This window comes from Macaca fascicularis, chromosome 17 (genome assembly GCF_037993035.2).
Source record: "Macaca fascicularis isolate 582-1 chromosome 17, T2T-MFA8v1.1".
Taxonomy (NCBI): domain Eukaryota; kingdom Metazoa; phylum Chordata; class Mammalia; order Primates; family Cercopithecidae; genus Macaca; species Macaca fascicularis.
Window position 1 is genome coordinate 22,321,524 of NC_088391.1, and position 16,706 is coordinate 22,338,229.

The following is a 16,706-nucleotide window of genomic DNA, read 5'->3' on the forward strand; positions in this document are numbered from 1 at the left end:
GTCTTGCTATAGATACTAATGTTTGCTTGTGGTTTAAGAGAAATTAAGCAACTTAAAAACAGCAAATAGAAATGTATTTAGCTTTGCCTTTCTTTTTTGCTTAAGGTAAAGCTTTCATGGGAATTCATGTTTTGGGAGAAGTTCAAATGTACTTGCTTTTTGTCTATGGAACAATAATGGTAAGTGTAGGGTATATTAATGTAGATTAATTCAATTTAGATATGAAAGTCTGTGAAATTTATATTGACTTGAAGATTTTAGGGCAGGACAATTTTTAAAATTCTCTTGTTATTGTCATTTTATCGTGTCTGACACTTTTTCTTGAATGTAAATTCTCCTCCCCTCCTTATTCTAATGTGCATGTGTAATACCTCTCTTACCCAAATTAGATTGATTTACCAGCAGTCTTTCTTGTTTCCTCTCTTTTTTCCTCCTTTTCACTTGCTGTTGTTTAAATTCCAAGAGTTTTCTTTGTGGAAATTGAACCTAATAGTAAGCATAAAACACTGAGTTCAGCAGAAAGTGATTTGCTTGTGATTAACCCTTGAGAATTATTAACTCACTGCAGGATAACAAAGAATGAATGTTTTCAAAACCGGCTCATTCTTCTTTTCCATTAGTAGATGAGACCTCCCCATTTACCCCCTAGGTGTTAGGAATTCTCATACTGCTTCGCTTAGGCTTTATCATACTCGTCATGGCGTATTTTTAGAAAGTAAGTCCAAAAGAGAGTTCATGACATCCCCTTTCTCTGCCACAGACCTCTCTCAGTCCTGGCAGCAAAAGGCAGTTAGTGTCATTCTTTTAGTTGTTCAAGACAATAACTTTGACTCTTCTCTTTTTCTTTTATTTGTTCAAGACGGTAACTTTGACTCCATATCCAGTCTCTCAGCAAATCCTATTGGCCTTACCTCCAAACTCTAGCTAGTATCTCACCACTTTCCTCATTTCCATCATTAATCACTCTAGCCCAAGTGACCACTATCTCTTTCATGGATTATTTTAATAGACTTACAACTCATCCCCATGCCTCTGCTTTTCATCCTCTACAGTCTGTTCTCCACATGACAAATAGAATGATCCTTAGAATTGTAATTGAAATGATCTTAGGCCTCTGCTTAAAACAATGATGTATCACTCAGAGAAAAGCTAGTCTTTATGTTGACTCTATAAGGCCCAGCATGATTTGCTACCCTTGTGACCTGTTCGACCTCGTTGTCTATTTTTTCTACTTTTTCTTCCTGCTGTATGCACACTGGCCTTCTGGCTATTCGTCAGGCACACTGGGCATAGCCGTGCTTTAGGGCCTTTAAACTTGTTCCCATTGCTAGTCCGAAATCTAAGGAATCCTTTTACTTGCTTTAATTTTTTTCCAAAAGTCATTTTTTTCAGTGAAGCTTGCCCTACTCACTTTAAATTTGTTGCTGTCACCATGCAAACACACACCTACTTCTTTACCTGCTTAATTTTTCTCCATAGCACATATCACCACGTAAAATAATTATATATTTTTCTTGTTAATATTGTTTGTTGTCTGTCTCTCTTGCTGAAATGTGCCTTTACGAGGATAGGGATTTTGTCTGATATATCCCTAGGGCTTAAAATCATGACTGGCACATAGTAAATACTCACTGAGTAATTTATTGAATTAATTAATGAGCCATCAGAGATGGGAAATAACCTTCAAGCCTGTTTGCTAAATTACCTAACCTTTTTATTGGAAGTTTATTTTCCTTAATGTTTGTTTAACAAATTAGTTATTCTTTCATGTTTTCCACATAACCTGTGGATTATCTTCATTTTTTTTTTTTTTTTTTTTTAAGGAAATTTACCGGACATAAGGTCCTAACTTAACTTTATCTTCTTTGTCTTCCATGAGACTTTTGGATATATTTACCTGTCCAGGATATTTTGAAGCATGACCATATGTTAGATGCTTAATTAAGTTTAACTAGCATTGTCCATTATATTTTCCCATTTCAAAACATAATTTCAGTCACCAGTATAGTACACATATATGAGCTACAAGAGGCATCTGAGTGGTGGCGAGAGACAGGACTAGCTGGATTTCCTAGGCGGACTGAGCCTAGCTGGGGAAGGTGACCGTACCTATCTTAAACACAGGGCTTGTAACTCAGCTAACACCCAACCAATCAGGTAGTAAAATACTCACTAAATACAAATTAAGCTAAAAGCAGGAGGTAAAGAAATAGTCAAATCATGTATCACCTGAGAGCACAGGGGGAGGGACAACGATGGGGATATAAACCCAGGCATTCAAACAGGGAGTGGGCAACCCCCTTTGGGTCCCCTCCCATTGTATGGAAGCTGTTTTCATTCTATTAAATCTTGCAGCTGCATACTCTTCTGGTCCGTGTTTGTTACAGTTTGAGCTGAAATTTCGCTTGCCGTCCACCACTACTGTTTGCTGCCCTCGCAGACCTGCGGCTGACTTCCACCCCTCCAGATCTGGCAGGATGTCCGCTGCGTTTCTGATCCTGCGAGGTGCCCGTTGCCGCACCTGATCGGGCTATAGGCTCTCCTTTGTTCCTGCAGGCTAAGTGCCTGGGTTTGTCCTAATCGAGCTGAACACTGGTTGCTGGGTTCCACGGTTCTCTTCCCTCACTCACAGCTTCTAATAGAGCTGTTAACACTCACCACATGGCTCAAGGTTCCATTCCTTGGAATCCTTGAGGCTAAGAACCCCAGGTCAGAGAACAAAAGGCTCCCGTCTTGGGAGTGGCCTGCCGCATATTGGGAGCGCTAAGAACAAAGACCTGCCCTTAACAGTGGGAAAGCTTCTTAAGATCATGTCCTTATACAAACTTTTAGAAAACGATGCTTTGCTAGATTTTGGAAGTCCAAAGAAATAAAACACAGTCCCTACCTCCAGAAGCCTACATGTTGGAAGGGATTTGAAATAGGTAAACGAGTACTAATGTAATATATATTACAGTAGAAAGATCTGCTGAGTACTATGGAGTACTGAAGAGTTTTGTTTGGGTGAGAGGTGAGTGAAGAAAGCTTTATTGAGAAGATGAGCTTGAAGTTGATTGCTGAGTAAGATTTCCCAGGAGGAGTAAAGCAGAGAGGAACAGAAGGAGTAAGAGTAAATAATATGAGAATGAAAAAAGGACCAGCATGGAATATCTGTGACGTTCACATAGGTGCTGGTCATTTTTTCATGACCTTGTTTGAATCATTATGAGCATATTATGATACAGGTATTTGTATCTTAATTTTATAGATGAGGAAATGGGCCCAGAGAGAATAGCTTAGGATCGCAGAATGTTGAGTTGGAATTGGAGCCCAGGCCTGATTAACTTGAAGCCCATGGACTTTCCATAGCAGCCCCTTACATAGCATTCAGGTGCGAAGGAGTAGAAAGTGTAAGGGGCTCATGCTTGCTGCATGGATGAAAAACTTGAAGGCTTATGTAGAAAGTAAAACTTTAGTAAGAGCCATGAGGAATGGGAAACGGTACTAATTAATGATGAGGAAGATGATGGTACAGAGTAGGCTTGAAGGGCCAGCAGGCATCAGAAACTGTAATTGTGTAATGATGCTATTTAGTGAGAACATAAGATTTTTCTTTAGCTAGACCTAGCAGTCTAGGATGAGGATTCTCTGTGGTAACTCTGCCACCATTTTGAAACCAATCAATGATTTCGCTGACAATTTGCCATCTGTTGCTTTCTGCAGTGCTATTATGCATATGCCTGAAAGTTTTTAAATCCAAAATATTCATGCATTGTATATCGTCACAGAGAATGCAATGAAAGCTATGCTTTTTGTAATTTTTGACAAGTGTACTCTAAAGTCATAAATTTTAAAAACTTAGGTCGGGTACAGTGGCTCACACCTGTTATCCCAGCACTTTAGGAGGCCAAGGCAGGTGGATCACCTGAGGTCGGGAGTTCGAGACCAGCATGACCAACATGGAGAAACCTCATTTCTACTAAAAAAAAAAAAAAAAAAGTTATCCAGGCATGGTGGCTCATGCCTGTAATCCCAGCTACTGGGGAGGCTGAGGCAGGAGAATTGCTTGAAACCTGGAGGCAGAGGTTGTGGTGAGCCGACATTATATCACTGCACTCCAGCCTGGGCAGCAAGAGCAAAATTCTGTCTCAAACAAAAACCAAAAAACTTGAATACCCTTGTCCCATATCACATAAATTTGATTTTTGAATATATATCATTTTTTCCCCCATAGTGACCATGACAAGATTGTTAAAACTAAATTTCTAAATTTGACATAAGTAGAATGTTAAGTTTTTGGTTTTTCTTACATAGAGACCACCGTTCCCAAACATTATGCTGGACCAGTTGTAAAAGAATTTTTTTGGTGGCGTTTGTAACTGATTTCATTTTTAAGTATATATGTGCGTGTATTTATGGAAAGATCTGCTTGTTCTATAAGTAGAAGTATGTGCTACCCTAATTTTGTGTAACAACAACAAAAATATATCCAGTAATTTGTTTAGATTTTCTGTAGGCCTAGAAAATGTTAGCTACTTTTTAAAGCCATAAACGTCTGAATCTTCAAAGAAAATGTTTCAAAAGTAAAACTTGCCCAAGGCAGCCTTGTGATTTTTTTTTTTTAATAATTAAAAAAAAAACATGCCTCATGGCATCCACATTCATCATCCACTGCTACATATGTGTGACACTTAAGGCAGTTTTAGCCTATACGAGGGTACAGGAATATACTTAACTTTTTAACATCGTACTTCCTGATTTCTTTTATTTTCATATCCCAATTTTTCCTAAGTCAAAGAAACAGCAACATTTTTCTGTTTCTGCAGAATTCACAGATGTACTATTATGTTTGTCTGATCACGTGAACAGTTTTTGACATTTAACCTGGTTATTGCCTAGTTGGTAGAAAATGAGTGTACTTGTGGTACTAACACTATGCCTGATTCACCATTTTACTATTATATTGTCTTTTCAATGTCATTTTTTCTCATTCTGTTACTGGCAGTTTAGTTTTCAAGCATCATTGTTTAAAAAACATTCAGAATAAAAATTGAAGTACATCTCCATGTTTACAACTGGATCAGATATGGTGTTGTGCATATAAAAGAAACAAAATACAGATCCTCTTAGCCCAAGGGTATGATACTGAAGTTTAGTAAATGAGAAATAGCATAGTGGTGAAAGCATGCTATTTTTTTTCCAACAATAGTAAAATAGAGAACACGTTAATTGAATTATCTGCTATTTACACAGTTATGCCAAGTAAACCATAGGTTATTCAAAAAACCCAGTGTGTTTTCGATGTTATTTTATTTTTAAAAATTAAAACCAAAGAAAGTTATGGTCAGGAGTTCTGTGTGAGTTACTTACTCACACAGATTGACTCCTTTTCTCTTATACTACTGTTTTCTACATTGGAAACTAGTTTCTTTTTCCTGTTTGAGTCATCCACATATGTGGAAGTTTGAGGAGAATTGTTACTGTTTTACAACTCACGAATTCTGTGTCTGAAAAGAGATACCAATGGCTTTTTATTTATTTATTTTTTTATTTTTTATTTTTGAGACGGAGTCTCGCTCTGTCGCCCAGGCTGGAGTGCAGTGGCGCGATCTCGGCTCACTGCAAGCTCCGCCTCCCGGGTTCACGCCATTCTCCTGCCTCAGCCTCCCGAGTAGCTGGGACTACAGGCGCCCACAACCGCGCCCGGCTAATTTTTTGTATTTTTAGTAGAGACGGGGTTTCACCGTGGTCTCGATCTCCTGACCTTGTGATCCGCCCGCCTCGGCCTCCCAAAGTGCTGGGATTACAGGCGTGAGCCACCGCGCCCGGCCTAAAGTTTTGTTTGTTTGTTTGTTTATTTTATTTGAGACAGAGTCTTGCTTTGTGGCCCAGGCTGGAGTGCAATGGCATGATACCGGCACACGGCAACCTCCGCTTCCCAGGTTCAAGCAATTCTCCTGCCTCAGCGTTTTGAGTAGCTGGGACTACAGGCACCTGCCAACACACCTGGCTAATCTTTTGTATTTTTTTTTTTAGTAGACAGGGTTTTTGTCATGTTGGCCAGGCTGGTCTTGAACTCGTGACCTCAGGTGATCCACCTGCCTCAGCCTCCCAAAGTGCTGGGATTATAGGTGTGAGCCACTGTGCCCAGCCAGTTTTAATTGTTTGTAGATCTAACAGTCTTACTATTTCCACAGGAAACTTTATAAGGACTTTTATTCTTTCCTTTAAAATTTGAAAAATTTTTTTAGTTTTTTTGAGACAGGGTCTCACTGTCACCAAGCTGAAGTACAGTGGCATAATCACAGCTCACTCCGGCCTCAATACCCTGGGCTCAAGCAATCCTTCCACTTCAGGCTCCCAAGTGTCCAGGACTACAGGCACACCCCACCACACCCAATTAAGTTGTTTTTTTTTTTTTTTTTTTTGGCAGAGACAGGGTCTTCTTGTGTTGCCCAGGCTGGTCTCAAACTCCTGGGCTAAATCAGTTCTCCCATCTCAGCCTCCCAAAGTGAAGACTTTTATTCTTGTTTCAGATTGCAAAATCTGATTGTATAGGATACATGATTTAAAAAAGAATTTCAAGTCGATTTCAACTTCTAAATATGTTTTTTGTTTGTTTACTATCAATTGTTCATGCTCAAAAAGTTTTATTTTAATATCAAATTAAAATACAAAGAAAAGTAATTTAGATTAAACCTTTCAATAGAGAATTTTTAAGATTTAAAAAATTTTTTTCAGCCTTGATTTGAAATGGAATAAGAAATTTTAATTCCAGTAAATAAATGGGTTTTTGATTAGCTGTGCTGTATTTTATCGTTTTAGTGTAGATAAGTAAGATTTGATTGCACAATTTTGGTTATTTACTAAACATCCTTTTTTTGCTCTAGTGATCTACCTAATGTGGGTTTATTTTTATTGTTTTTATTTCTTGCTATTTTATTTTTATTTTATTTTATTTATATTTTGAGACTAAGGGGATGTTACTCTTGTTGCCCAGGCTGGAGTGCAATGGCGAGATCTCAGCCCACTGCAACCTCCGCCTCCCAGGTTCAAGCGATTCTCCTGTCTCAGCCTCCCGAGTAGCTGGGATTACAGGCTCCTGCCACCATGCTCAGCTAATTTTTTTATTTTTAGTATAAGAGATGGGGTATCACCATGTTAGCCAGGCTGATCTCGAACTCCTGACTCAGGCGATCCACCCACCTCAGCCTCCCAGGGTGCTGGGATTACAGGCGTGAGCCACTGTGCCCAGCTATTTTATTTTATTTTTTATTTCAATAAGTTTTGGGGGAACAGGTGGTGTTTGGTTACATGGATAAGTTCTTTAGTGATGACATCTTAGATTTTAGTGTACTCATCACCTGAACACTGTACCCAGCGTGTAGTCTTTTATCCCTCACTCCCAGCCCTTATCTGCTCCACGAGTCTCCAGAATCTGTTGCATCAATTCTTTTTTTTTTTTTTTTTTTTTTTGAGACGGGGTCTCTCTCTGCCGCCCAGGCTGGAGTGCAATGGCCGGATCTCAGCTCACTGCAAGCTCCGCCTCCCGGGTTCACGCCATTCTCCTGCCTCAGCCTCCCGGGTAGCTGGGACTACAGGCGCCCGCCACCGCGCCCGGCTAGTTTTTTGTGTTTTTTAGTAGAGACGGGGTTTCACCGTGTTAGCCAGGATGGTCTCGATCTCCTGACCTCGTGATCCGCCCGTCTCGGCCTCCCAAAGTGCTGGGATTACAGGCTTGAGCCACCGCGCCCGGCCTGTTACATCAATTCTTATGCCTTGTGTCCTCATATCTTAGCTCCTAGTTGTAAATGAGAACATACAATATTTGGTTTTCCGTTCCTGAGTTACTTCATTTAGAATAATGGTCTCCAACTCCATCCAGGTTGCTACAAATGCCATTATTTGTTCATTTTTGTGGCTGAGTAGTACTTCACGGTGTGTGTGTGTGTATATATTTTCTTTATCTACTCTCTGACTGATGAGCATTTGGGCTGGTTCCATATTTTTGCAGTTGTGAATTGTGCTGCTATAAACATGCATGTGCAGTATCTTTTTCATATGCTTACTTCCCTCTGGATGAAAACCCAAGAGTGGGATTGCTGGATCAAACAGTAGTTCTAATTTTAGTTATTTAAGGAATCTTTGTACTGTTTTTCATAGTGGTTGTACTAGTTTACGTTCCTACCAGCAGTGTAAAAGTGTTCCCTTTCACCATATCCACACCAACATCTTTTTTTTTTTTTTTTTTGAGACAGAGTTTCGCTCTGTTGCCCAGGCCGGAGTGCAGTGGCGTGATCTCGGCTCACTGCAACCTCTTACTGCTTGGTTCTCCTGCCTCAGCCTCCTGAGTAACTGGGATTACAGGCATACTCCACCACAGCCAGCTAATTTTTGTATTTTCAGTAGAGACAGGGTTTCACCATATTGGCCAAGATGGTCTCGATCTCCTGACCTTGTGATCCGCCTTCCTCGGCCTCCCAAAGTGCTAGGATTACAGGCGTGAGCCGCGATGCCTGGCCTATTTTTTGATTTTTAAATTATGGCCATTCTTGCAGGAGTGAGGTGGTATGGCATTATGGTTTTGATTTGCATTTCCCTGATAATTACTGATGTTGAGCATTTTTTCATGTTTTTTGGCCATTTGTATATCTTCTTTTGAGAATTGTCTATTCATGTCTTTAGCATTACCTTTTTTTTTTTTTTGAGACTGAGTCTCACTCTTGTTGCCCAGGCTGGAGTGGTGTGACCTCAGCTTACTACAACCTCCCCCTCCTGGGTTCAAGTGATTCTCCTGCCTCAACCTCCCAAGTAGCTGGATTACAGGTGCCTGCCACTACACCTGGCTAATTTTTATATTTTAGTAGAGACAGGGTTTCACCATGTTGGCCAGGCTGGTGTCGAACTCCTGACCTCAGGTGATCCACCTGCCTTGGTCTCCCAAAGTGCTGGATTACAGGCATGAGACACCGTGCCCCACCATTAGCATACTTTTTTGTGGTATTGTTTTTTCCTTGCTGATTGGTTTGAGTTTCTTGTAGATTGTGTATATTAGTCCTGTGTTGGATACATAGTTTGCAAAGATTTTCCCCTACTCTGTGGGTTGTTTATTCTGATTATTTCTTTTGCTGTGCAGCAGCTTTTTAGTTTAATTAGTTAATCTATTTGTATTAGTTTTTGTTGCATTTGCTTTTGGCTTTTTGATCATTCAGGAGCAGGTTGTTTAATGAAATCTTTGCCTAAACCAATGTTTAGAAGGATTTTTCTGATGTTATCTTCTGTAATTTTTAGGCTTTTAGGTCTTAGATTTATCCATCTTGACTTGATTTTTGTATAAGGTAAGAGATGAGGATCCAGTTTTATTCTTCCACATGGGCTGGCCAGTTATCCCAGCACCATTTGTTGAATAGGGTGTCCTTTCCCCACTTTATGTTTTTGTTTGCTTTGTGGAAGATCAGTTGACTGTAAGTAATTGGCTTTATTTCTGGGTTCTCTATTCTGTTCTATTGGCCTATATGACTGTTTTTATACCAGTACCATGCTATTTTGGTGACTATGGCCTTATAGTATAGTCTGAAGTTGGGTAACGTGATACCTCCAGATTTGTTCTTTTTCCTTAGTCTTACTTTGGCTATGTGGGCTCTTTTTTTGGTGCTGTATGAATTTTAGGATTGTTTTTTCTAGCTCTGTGAAGAATGATGCTTGTATTTTGATGGGAATTGCGTTGAGTTTGTAGATTGCTTTTGGCAGTACAGTCATTTTCACAATATCGATTCTATCCATCCATGGGCATGTGATGTGTTTCCATTTGTGGTGTCTGTGATTTCTTTCAGCAGTCTTTTGTATGTTAGTTTTCCTTGTAGAGGTCTTTTATCTCCTTGGTTAGGTATATTCCTATGTATTTTTTGTTTGTTTGTTTTTTCTTTGCAGCTATTGTAAAAGGGGTTGAGTTCTTGATTTGAGTCTCAGCTTGGTTGCTGTTGGTGTGTAGCAGAGCTACTGATTTGTGTACATTAATTTTGTATCCTGAAACTTTGCTGAATTCATTTATCAATTCTAGGAGATGTTTGAAGGAGTCTTTAGGGTTTCCTAGTATACAGTCATATCTTCAGCAAATAGTGACAGTTGACCTCCTTTACCGATTTGGATGCCCTTTATTTCCTTGTTTGTCTGATTGCTCTGGCTAGGACTTCCAGGACTATGTTGAATAGGAATGCTTTCAACTTCTCCCCATTCAGTATTATGTTAGCCCTGGGTTTTTCTTTTATTACCCTAAGGTATGTTCCTTCTGTCCTGATTTTGCTGAGAGTTTTAATCATAATGGGATACTGGATTTTGTCAAATGCTTTTTCTGTGCCTGTTGAGATATCAGGTGATTTTTGTTTCCAATTCTGTTTAGTATATCACATTTATTCACTTGTGTGTGTAAACTATCTCTGCATCCCTTGGTATGAAACCTACTTTATCATATCTATTGATATGCTATTGGGTTTGGTTAGTATTTTGCTGAGGTTTTTTGCATCATGTTCATCAGGGATTTTGGTCTATAGGTGTTCTTTTTGTTGTTGTTTATGTCCTTTCCTGGGTTTGGTATTAGGGAGATAACTGGCTTCATAGAATGATTTAGGGAGGATTCCCTGTTTATTTTTTGGAATATTTTCAACAGGATTGGTACCAGTCCTTTGTATGTCTGACAGAATTCAGCTGTAAATCCATCTGGTCCTGGACTTTTTTGTTGTTGTTGACAATTTTTTTGATTACCATTTCAGTCTCACTTCTTGTTATTGGTATGTTCTGAGTTTCTAGTTCTACCTTGTTTAATCTTGGAGGGTTGTATATTTCCTGGAATTTATCCATCTCCTCTAGGTTTTCTAGTTTGTGCAGGTAAAGGTGTTCATAGTACTCTTGAATGATCTTTTTATTTCTGTGGTATTGGTTGTAATATTGTTATAGGAAACAGAAATAAAGTATTTGGATAGACAGGGAGAAGGGAGTCCCCAGCAGAAAACTTTCCTTCTAACATAAAACAGCTCAGAAATAGCTCCCTTCTAACCTCATGCAGTTGAAAGAAATAACTTCTCCTCTAACAACAAGCAGCCTGAAAGATCAGGCTGTAAATCACAGATAAACCACTGGAGCACAGAAGGAGGGTGGGGAGTCTCCTGGGTAATTACCAAACTTCACAGTCATACAATGGGCCCCAGTAAAAACAGTGGGTCTTAATAAGCACGTTCCTTTCCCTTTAGGACACCAAGATAGAGAAGCTAAAAGTGGACTTGGGGAGGCGGGTGTGGAGAGAGGTGGGGGGGTTGTGGGGGAGCTTTTGGGGGCGCTGGGGGGATGCCTGCACCTGCAAGAAGATGTCTGGGAACAGACACAGAAACTCTCCCTCCCAGATAAGCAAAAGAAAGCATCACATATTAAGTCTGCCCATGTGATCCAGGAATGAAGTGAGAGCTGATTAAAAAAAAAAACGATAAAACTCTGCGCTATACAGATAACACACCTGGTCCCAACTAAATCATCAGGCTCTAGGAGGATAAAACATCCCCTCCTCACTGGCACCACCCACGCCACCCGCCACGCGCCACCCGCCACTCGCCACTAACCCACTCCTCACTAGTCCATTTATAAAAACCCTCACATTTTTTTTTTTTTTTTTTTTTGAGACGGAGTCTCGCTCTGTCGCCCAGGCTGGAGTGCAGTGGCCGGATCTCAGCTCACTGCAAGCTCCGCCTCCCGGGTTCACGCCATTCTCCGGCCTCAGCCTCCTGAGTAGCTGGGACTACAGGCGCCCGCCACCTCGCCCGGCTAGTTTTTTGTATTTCTTAGTAGAGACGGGGTTTCACCGTGTTAGCCAGGATGGTCTCGATCTCCTGACCTCGTGATCCACCCGTCTCGGCCTCCCAAAGTGCTGGGATTACAGGCTTGAGCCACCGCGCCCGGCCAAAAACCCTCACATTTTTACTACAACTTAGCAACCCGCTCAAGGATCCCTCTCGGCAAGGGAAAGCTGTTCTTTCTTTTTGCCTACTAAACTCCCGCTCCAAACTCGTCTGTGTGTGTAGTGTGTGTCCACAACCTCTATCTCCCTGACCATTCGACCAAGAACCTTGGTATTTACCCCAGACAATGAGGCTGCTTCAATATCTCCCATTTCATTTCTAATTGAGCTTATTTGGATCTTCTTCTCTCTTCTTTTCTTGGTTAATCTGAGGGTCTACCAATTTTACTTATCTTTTCAAAGAACCAAACCACTTTTGTTTCACTTTTGTTGTTGTTGTTGTTGCTGTTGTTTCAGTTTCCTTTAGTTTTTCTCTGATCCTTCTTTCTTTTCTCTTGCTGGGTTTGAGTTTGGTTTGTTCTTGTTTCTCTTTTTCCTTGAGGTGTGACTTTACATTGTCTATTGTGCTCTTTCAGAATTTTTGATGTATTACATACATTTTGATTTAATGTTATGAACTTTCCTCTTAGCACTGCTTTTGTTTTATCCCAGAGGTTTTGATAGATTGTGTCACTAATGTCATTCAATTCAAAGAATTTTTTATTTTTCATCTTGATTTCATTGTTGACCCAAAGGTCATTCAGGAGCAGGTTATTTAATTTCTATGTATTTGCATGGTTTTGAGGGTTCTTTTTGGAGTTGATCTTCAGTTTTATTCCACTGTGGTCTGAGAGAGTACTTGATACAATTTTGATTTTCTTAAATTTATTGAGACTTGTTTTTTAATTTTTTTTTTTTGAGAAGGAGTCTTGCTCTTGTTCTACTTGTTCTACTTGATTTTGTTGCTGTAACTTTCCAGTGTATTTTGCATTTCATAAGTATGTCTTTCATTTCCAGAAGTTGTGGTTGTTTTTTCTTTATGGTATCTATTTCTCTGGAGATTTTTAATCCGTATCCTGTATTATATTTAAATTTCTTTAAGTTGGTTTTCACTTTTCTTTGGTGCCTCTTTGAGTAACATAATAATCGACCTTCTGAATTCTTTATCTGACAATTTAGAGCTTTCTTCTTGGTTTGGATCCATTGCTGGTGAGCTAGTGTGGTCTTTTGGGGATGTTAAAGAACCTTGCTTTGTCATATTACCAGAATTGTTTTTCTGGTTCTTTCTCGTTTGGGAAGACTATGTCGGAGGAAAGATCTGGGGCTCAAAGGCTGCTGTTCAGATCCTTTGTACCAGGGGGTGATCCTTTGATGTGGTGCACTCCCCCTTCCTCTAAGGATTGGGCTTCCTGAGAGCCAGACGGCAGTGGTTGTTACTGCTCTTCTGGGTCTAGCCACCCAGCAGAGCTACTGGGCTCTGGGCTAGTACTGGGGAGTGTCTGCAAAGAGTCTTGTGATGTGATCTGTGTTCGAGTCTCTCAGCTGTAGATACCAGCACCTGCTCCAGTGGAGGTAGCATAGCAGTGAAGTGGACTCTTTGTAGTTTTCTTTACTGAACTGGTTTTCTTGAATACTGGATGTACTAGCAGTGCAGTTGTTACGTGGACAGACTCAGGACCTCCGGTTAGCCAGGATGTTACAGGCGGTGGAATTAGCTGTTCTTTTATGAGTTGCTATAATGGCTTGAGTTAGTTGGTGTCTAGCCAGTAGGTGGAGCTTTCAAGAGAGAATCAGCTGTGGCAGTATGGGAGGATACAAGCTTGCCCTAAGGTCACCTGGATAAGTATTTGGTTTTTTCAGCTGATGGGTGGGGACATAGAACTCCCAAGAGATTATGTCCTTTGTTTTTGGCTGCATGGTGAGTTTGTGGTGGGGGCTGGCAGCAGTGTGTTGAGAAGGATCACCAGGTTGGGGAAGGGTGAGGCTTGTCTGAGCTTAGGTTGTCGGCAGGGCTTGCTGTGGCCACTGTGGGGCATGGGGGTGTGGTTCTCAGTTCTGGGAACATGCCCCAGGCTATGAGCCTCACACTCAGGCTCCCTGCGTGCTGCATCTTCTGTGTTCATATGTGCACTTTCTGTTTGACCCTCTCCCACCCCTTCCTCGATTCTTCCCAGGAAAATTCACGCGCAATTGAAATTATTACATAGTTCACCTGGAAGTTTCCTTCTACCTGTGGTCCTTCCCTAGTTCCAATGGCAGCCCTTCCGAAGGACCCCTGTGAGATAAAGTCAGAAATGGCTTCCCTGGGGACCTGGAGTGCTTATAGGGCGGTTCCTGCTGTTGCTTCTACTTTTATTTTTTGCTCAGCACTCCAGATTCATTTCAGCTGTAGGTAAGGTTAAATCGTACTGTTTCTGGGATTTTCAGTGAGGATGCATGTTCAGAGGCAGACTTTCCTCCTCTCACACTTTGGGCACTTAACAGTTTTTCTGCTGTCTCATGGAGTTTGCAATGGAAAGCTGCTGCTTTCAAAGGGTCTGTGAATTCTTTTGGTTTTCCTGGTATGTTTCTGGAGTAGTTCTTGGAGCAAAAGTTCATGATGTGAGTCTCCACATGCTGTTTCTGTGCGTCTGAGTGGGAGCTGGAAGTTAGTCCAGCCTCCTCCACCATTTTTTTCTCTTTTTGTTGTTTTTAAAGGTTACAAGGCCTTTTTCTTTCTGTAAAGTAAGTCTTTACAAGTAGTCTATTTTTTATTATTTAAAAGTTAAGTTTTTTGTTATATTATTGAATGAAAAGTGAAATATATGTGACAGGTCTTCTGATGTGCTCTAGGAGTCGAAAATTGAATGAGAGATCCTCTCTGACTTCAGTGAGCTCATATATTTATATTTCTTTTTTTCTGGAGACGGAGTTTTGCTCTTGTTCCCCAGGCTGGAGTGCAACGGTGCGATCTTGGCTCACCACTTCCCGGGTTCAAGCAATTCTCCTGTCTCAACCTCCTGAGTAGCTGGGATTACAGGTGTTCGGCTGGAGCCCGGGAATGAAGACACAAGGCAAATGGCAGTGAGAATAGCCTTTTATTAGGGCTTGCGGGTGAGGTTCCTCGGTCCAAAGGCGTGGGCCGAGGAAGTCACACTGAGGGAGGGGAGGGTAGGGGCTTTTTATAGCCCGAGAGGTAGGGAAGCTGGTTGTGCAAACAGGGCCTGGGGGGGTCTTGAAACTACTAGAGCAGGAGTAAGGGTCATGAGGAAGGGGTCTTTGGAAACTGTTAACCGAAACTGCTGTTTACGAACTTGTGGAATGCAAGTGAGCTGTAGGTCATGGGGGAGTGTGGTTGCCCAGCGTAGGCAAGTCTGCAGGTGTGTTCAAAGAGGAAGGGAAGTCTCGAACAAAGGGCCTGCTACACCGGGTAACGCCACTATGTTGGGTCTAGGTTCCTGCCTAACAACAGGCATGTGCCAACACGCCCGGCTAGTTTTGTATTTTTAGTAGGGTCAGGCTCCTCTGAACTCCCGGCCTCAGGTGATCTGCCCACCTTGGCCTGGGATTATAGGCGTGAGCCACCGTACCCAGGATTTGTTTCTTTTTAAAGAAAGATTCTTATGTTGGAGCTTGTGAGTTGAAAGACTTCCAGAAAACCCACAGAATCCCCTCAAATTGTATACAGATTTTTGTGATATATTTGTGTTTTTCTGAGTATTCGTGTGAGGAGACCACCAAACAGTCTTTGTGTGAGCAACAAGGCTGTTTATTTCACCTGGGTGGAGGCGGGCTGAGTCCGAAAAGAGTCAGCAGAGGGTGGATTATCATTAGTTATAGATTTTGGGATAGGTGGTGGAGTTAGGAGCAATGTTTTGCGGGCAGGGGGTGGATCCCACAAAGTACATTCTCAAGGTTGGGGAGAATTACAAAGAACCTTCTTAAAGGTGGGGGAGATTACAAAGTACATCGATCAGTTAGGGTGGGGCAGAAACAAATCACAATGGTGGAATGTCATCAGTTAAGGCTATTTTCACTTCTTTTGTGGATCTTCAGTTGCTTTAGGCCATCTGGATGTACATGCAGGGCACAGGGGATGTGATGGCTTAGCTTGGGCTCAGAGGTCTGACATTCCTCTTCACTACAAAGTAGTGAAGTGTTGGAGCCGCGAAAAATTTTAGGGGTGGTATGGAGAGATAATGCGCGATGTTTCTCAGAGCTGCTTTCAGTGGGGTTAGGAGCAGCCTGGGAACCTACAGTGGGAAAGATTCAACTGAAGAAAGATTTTGGGGTAAGGGGTGATATTGTGGGGTTGTTAGAAGGAGCGTTTGTCGTATAGTATTATTGGTGATGGCCTGGATGTGGTTTTGTATGAATTGAGAAACTAAACGAAAGACACAAGGTCCGAATAAAAGAAGGAGAAAAATAAGTATTAAAGGACTAAGAATTGGGAGTACCCAGGATGTCCAATTAGAGAGTGTCCAGGGGGGTTCAATGTTATTGCTTGATTGGTTGGAGAGTTTTTGGCTCTATCTTTGAGTTTTTTTATGTTGTCATATACCAAGCCAGATTGATTTAGGTAAAAACAACACTCTTCATTTAAAAATAAACAGAGTCCAGTGAGTAAGTCGAGGCCTCGGTGATTTTGGAGGAAAGAGAAATGCAAAGCCAGCAACTATTTGTTAAAGAAGGATTAGAAACGGCTAGGAGAGAGTGAGATTGATAGTGTGGTGGAGATGACTGGGGAGAGGTAGAGGGTGGCATAAGAACGGGAACCAGAATAAGAGTAAGTATAAAAGTAAAGAATAGGACTTCATCAGGGTGAAAGTATTGGACTGTACTTTGTCACTGAAGGTCTTCTATCCACTTAGAGAGACTTAGGGTGGCAATTTGAGGTAAAACCAGGAGCCATTAAATACCAAGA

General features: G+C 41.2%; 1 protein-coding gene across 10 annotated transcripts in view; it reads left to right on the forward strand.

Moving 5' to 3' along the window:
• Window positions 1-16,706, forward strand: part of DNAJC15 (DnaJ heat shock protein family (Hsp40) member C15) — a 93,862-nt gene that overhangs the window by 21,933 nt on the left and 55,223 nt on the right. The window lies entirely within an intron of this gene.